At 37.7% G+C, this 6,055-nt stretch overlaps 1 pseudogene; it reads right to left on the bottom strand.

Moving 5' to 3' along the window:
• Positions 1-3,272: 3,272 nt before the first annotated feature.
• Positions 3,273-3,391, bottom strand: LOC111742866 (annotated as a pseudogene).
• Between the last annotated feature and the right edge of the window lie 2,664 nt (positions 3,392-6,055).

Below are 6,055 nucleotides of genomic sequence, written 5' to 3'. Positions count from 1 at the left end.
CAATAATTTTTGAGGACCAACTGTGTGCCAGGCATAGGGCTAGCCCATGAGGCTAAAACAACAAGCAACATCTTAGCCTTAACTAACTGACCTCTTTTTAGAGTGCAGCTTTGCCTTAGGTTACTAACCTTTGACATCTCATGGTTTAGGGCTGACCCATATTTATTTCTTGCATTTCAGAAACTTATCTCTCGCACTCGCAATGTTGACTTGAGTAAAAATGCAAGGCATCCCCTTGGATATAACAGAATATATTTGATTCAGGGAGTTGTTTAATGTGGCAAGGAATGAGATCAGTTCTTAAGATTAGCTGGTTAGGACATAAGACAATTTGAAAATTTGTTTTTGTTGTTTTTTTGCTTCGCATTTTATGCTTGTGGAGGTTGATTTTATGTGTCAACTTGGGTAGGCTATAGTGCCCAGTTGTTTGGCCAAACTCCAGTCTAAGTGCTGCTGTAAAGATATCTTTTAGATGTAATTAACATTTAGTCAGTAGCTTTTGAGTAAAATAGAGATAATATGGGTGGGCCTCATCCAATCAGTTGAAGGCTTTTGGAGCAAAGACTCAAGTTTCCCAAAGAAGAAACAATTGTCCTCAAGACCACAATACAGAAATTCTGTCTGAGTTTCCTCACTGCTGCTCTGCCTTAGATATTTGGACTCAAGACTACAACATCAACTCTTACCTGAATTTCCAGTCCACTATCCTGCCCTACAGATTTTGAACTTCTCAGTCCCTACAGTTGCAGGAGCCGATTCCTCACAATCTCTGTCTCTCTGTCTCTGTCTCTCTCTCCTATTGGTTCTGTTTCTCTGCAGAATCCAACTAATACGATGTCTTTTTATTTTAGAGCAAATTTATAAAAACAAGTAAAATACTTTGCGGGAATATTAGATGATAATAGCCTCTTCCCTCTGTGAATATAGGTTTGAGCATTGATTGGACTTTGGAATCCATAGCACTAAATTCCAATGAGTCTGGAAATTAAGATCCGATTTTGCAAATGCTCTTAGTGTGCAACTGTCTTATGGGGCTGCTATTGGAGACCTGATTGTTCACCTTCAACCTCAGTAGCTGTGTATAGTCTCCTGTCACAGAACTTTTAACTTTCATAGCAATAGTGCCTAAACCCTTGACAAGGGCAGACTTAGCCTGTTTGGCTCTGGGTAATTCTACAGCATCTCATCTTTTAAAAGAAAGTCAGAGGAAAACATAATCTGGCTTTATGAGTGTATGTCCTCTTTGTGTCACTGCTGTCCTTTCTCATATGACCACTAGCTCTATTCTCAGTCACATTTATTTCCATTGTTTTATTGGATATCTTGGTCTGCTTGGGCTTCTATAACAAAATATCATAGACTGGGTGGCTTAAACCAGACATTTATTTTCTCAGTTCCGGAGGCTGGAAGTCCAAGATCAGGGTGCCAGTGTGGTTGGGTTCTGGTAAAAGCTCTCTTCCTGGATTGCAGATGGCTGCCTTCTCATTGTCCTCATATGGCCTTTCCTTGGTGTGTGCGTGTGGAGAGGGAGGGAGCTCTACTGCCTTCTCTTTTTCTTATAAAAGCAGTAATCCCATCTTGGGGCCCCACCTTCATGAACTCATCTAAACCTAATTACCTCCCAAAGGCCCCATCTCCAAATACCATCATATTGGGGGTTAAGCCTTCAACATACGAATTCTGAAGGGACATAAACATTCAGTCTATACCATCAGATATAAAGAAGAGATGAGCTTTAGACAAAAAATTTTCTCTTTTAAAACTAAACATACACATGCTTGGTTGTATAAAGAAAACAAGAGATGCAAAGCTTGGTTGAAATTTATATGTGGTTTCTTTTGGGAAAGTGCTGTTTACTTCCAAAAAAAATTCTAGTCTCAGACAAACTGAACCTTCCCTTGGGCTGAACTCCTGCCAGGCACTATTGTGTGTAGTGAAGACAATGAGTGCAAATAGAAGCATTACGCTTGTCCTGCACTTTTTCCTAGAGGCCATGCAAATGGAGTCTGCATATTCGAAAAATATCAATACATTGGCCAATATTTATGAGTTACTGGTGGATACTGAGAACTGTGCTAGTGGTCATGGTGGTAACAGTGTTCTGAATGGGAATCAAGATAGATTCATAGACCTTGACCAGTTTACAATGTGGTTGGGGAAAACATTTATTGTCCCCACCCTTTCCCATATATATGTTTCAGGTCTGTTTTGCTGGCTTTATACAGAATGCTTAGGTTCCTCCCCATTTAATGTGTAGAATGAAGATATGACAATTAAAAACAAATTGGAGTTTCAAAGAGAAGAGAGTAAGAATAATATCAATGTTTTGGCCTCCTAATATTCCATTGCATATATCATAGGCAGCATATATACTTTTCCATAGGAAATTGGATGAAAGAATTAGAGCAGAGGGTTTATAATTTTGATCCCTTCTTTATCATCAGACTTTGAAACAAACTAATGCTTTTTTTACCAGAAAAAAACTGTTCAATTTGTTTAGCTGCAAAGGAATTGTGGTTTAAAAATATCTAGCGCCCTCTGCAAAAGCCTTGGCTGAACTGTGAGAGCAGCCACTTGCCTTTCAGATCCACATATTTCTTCCTCTCCCTCTGCCATACCAGTAGCAGGGAACCTCTGGGACCATGTTAATGCCTGTGTGTCGGGAATCTACTAAGTTCAATCCCTATGTAATGGGCTGACAAGTGTACTGCAAGAGTTGAAGTTTCGGTGAGTAAATTTCTCTCACCTACCATTTCATTGTTAGTATTTTTGAGTTTTCTCTCTGTGGTGCAGGCTGGCTGTTGTTTGTCAAGGACTGAGAGGTTGTTAACACACATTAATACCATCTGAAAAGAAACTGCATATCCAGGTTAGACTGGATTTCAGCAGTTGAATTAGAGTTAGGCCTGAATCCTTAATGTTAGCTAAGAAAAACCTGACGTTCAGCCTGTCCCACTCTGAAGTATGTACAATGTTCAGAGAATTTAGGTCAGAAGCAAATGCTGTTCAGTCCATTTGCAAACACACAGTCCACTGTTTCATGTTTATGGTCTCTTTCCATAAGGGGCTCTTCTCTCCTCCCCCTCCTTTTTTTTTTGCTTTTACTATTGTACTTCTCTTAGTATGGTTGACTTATTGTATTTTCAATGCACTTTTATTTTTATTTTTATTTAATTAATTAATTAATTAATTTTTAGGTGAAGCAATCCTTGGTCGACCTCACAGATTGCAAGGACCTTGTCAGCTTACAATTCCTTATTTTTTATTTTTTATGCCTACAGCACCCGGTCTTCCTAGGTGGTCTCCCATCCAAGTACTAACTAGGCCTGACCCTGCTTAGCTTCCAAGATCAGATAGAATCGGGCTTGTTCAGGATAGCATGGCTGTAGACTCAATGCCTTTTTAATTTTTCGATTAACTTAAGGAGAAGAAATCTGACCCCTACTTGATCCTAATTTTCCCACATGCATCAATAACTAATATCCTGGGATATTAGTTATATATATCATGGGAATGTTACTTCCCTTTTTCTTTCATTCTCCTAAAGGGAATGGGTAGTCCTTCCTTTGGAGAAGAACGAAAAAACTTTTTTATGACAAGCAATATAGTGCATTATCTTATTTAACAACAACAAAAATCTATGAAGGATGCTTTATTATCTAGTTTGCCTTCGAAGAAACTGAGGTTCAGAAAGGGTAAGTAACTTGCACAGGGTCACAGTGAATCCAACAATGGCAGAATTCAGGGTCTGGCTCCAGAAGCCTGTGCCTTTCCTTCTTAAGTCTGATTATTAGTTCGAACTGGACAACTGAAGATTTTTGAGGCTTTATTCCATAGGATACTGATGCTTCTGTGAAGGGCTCTACTGTCAAATATGCTTGCTCTATGAGGGTTCTCTAGAGAAATAGAACCAATAGAATATATATATCTTATATTTATTATAGGAATATAATAGGCTCACTTCTTGTGGAGGCCAAGAATTCCCATAATCTGCCTTTTGCACCCTGGAGAACTGGGAAAACAGTGGTGTAATTCAATCTGAAATCGAAAGGCCTGGGCACTGGGGTGAAGATAGGGGTTGCTGATAGTGTAACCCCCAGTCTGAGTCTGAAGGCCTGAGAACCAGGAGGGGTGATGTCCGAGGGCAGGAGAAAATGGATGTCCCAGCTCAAATGGAGAAAGCAAATTTGCCCTTCTCTGGCCTTTTTGTTTTGTTTGGACCCTTGATGGATTCAATGGTGCCCACCCACTCTGGGAAGGGCAATCTGCTTTACTTAGTTCACCAGTTCAAATGCTAATCTTTTCTGGAAACAAACTCAGAAGTTATTATTTTTTTTAAACCAGCTTTCTGGGCATCCTTTAGGCCAGTTAACACATAAAATTAATCACACTTGAGAAACGCTGTATTAAATCAAGTTGAACAAGTGTTTTCAGCAAGACTTTTTAGAGTTTATGCAATTGGGATGTGAATTTCTAAGAAAGTGATATAGCATATGGATCCTGAATCTGGTTGACTACCAAATTTTTTTTTCTGTAGAATATGTAAGAACATAGTTTGAGGAGTTGTTGGCATAACCTTCTTCCTTTTATCTTCCTGTATCAAAACTAATACTTGTGCTGATGGCTTAGTTTGATTCTATGTAATGACATTTAAAGGGCTATTTATTAAGCAGTGCCTACGGTGTATGAGTCTATGCTCTAATTGCCAGAGAAGAGGATAATGTGAGGTAGTGAAATTATAAAATATGGATAAAGCCCTGGCTTAAAGGAGCTTATGATCTAGTGTGTAATATCATAGGTTTATAATGTGTTATGTTACAATTGGTGAAGAGTTAACATAACAAATCTTCTATAGGTGGCTTCCCATGTAAGGTTGTAGTTTACACCATGATATATTACGTTTCATTTCTCTTCCTTTTGTATTATTTGCCTATAAGTAGAGCTTAAAGAATAATGGGGTAAGGTTGTGACTTCTAAGCTGAAGTCTTTTGGCAGGAAGCCCTTTCCTAATGTGGCAGAACAAAAAAATAAATCACATATTGTATCCAACTTTTGCATGGGAGAAGTGTTTTTATGTTGAAACACTAAAACTCATTTTATTAATTGGTTGTGATATTTCTATTAAAGACAAATGAAATGCTTTTCTGGTGTCAGGTGAAGAAGCTTACAGTCATTTTTTGCAGTAATATGGGAAAGTCACTATTTTGATTAGGATCAAAAATCTACATAGCTCTTTAAGCAAAAATTTTACCTAAAACAAGCAAAGTATTTTTTTGTATGTGTCTTTGTAGTTAACATGTTATATATATAAAATTTCTGATTATTATTCAGAAATCTAATTACTATAAAGCTTGAGAACGAGGCAAATATACTTGCTTGGGCCTAAGAAGGCCACTGCCATAAACAAACTTTATTTCTTGATTCAAAGTCCCCTAGATTGGTGGGTTGCTGCAAAAAGCCTAAAATGGCTTTCTACTGGCATGTTTCTAAAAAACAAAATTCCAAACACAAGCTCAATTCATTCTAAAAGAAGAAGCCTCTGATGGGAAAAGAAAAAAATTTGCCTGCTTGACTTTCCTCTAGAATCTCAAGAAATGGGATGGGTTCACTTTAATTTAAGCAAAATTTGTTAGGGCCTAGAAAAATTTTGATTCATGCTATTGGCCTATTCACAGATATTTTATTAGATTGCAAAGAAAGAAGGACCAAAGTAGGTCTTCTCAAATAGGCAGAAATAATTTCCTTTATGGCTCACATTTAGGATCCTATCACTGTAATTTCCCTATCTTCTATTGATGTTATAAAACACAAAGATTTCTTATGTATTACTTTAAATAGCTGATTTCAACCCTCTGTGGATACAGACAGTTAATGAACAGTTATAATCAACTATTCAATAACTCTCAGAGATCCTTAGGCTCAGTTACTTAGTAATATTTATTTAACACCCTTGGCGAGCACAGAATCTTAGATATTGTTGAGGATAAAAAGTAGAAGACAGAGTTCTTGCCTTCACAGATTTTTCAGTTGAGCAGCTATGGAAAACACACACACA

Source organism: Pteropus vampyrus, unplaced genomic scaffold (assembly GCF_000151845.1).
Source record: "Pteropus vampyrus isolate Shadow unplaced genomic scaffold, Pvam_2.0 Scaffold102, whole genome shotgun sequence".
Classification (NCBI taxonomy): domain Eukaryota; kingdom Metazoa; phylum Chordata; class Mammalia; order Chiroptera; family Pteropodidae; genus Pteropus; species Pteropus vampyrus.
Note: the sequence above shows the minus strand (reverse complement) of the source record. Positions and strands in the feature narration are given on the sequence as shown.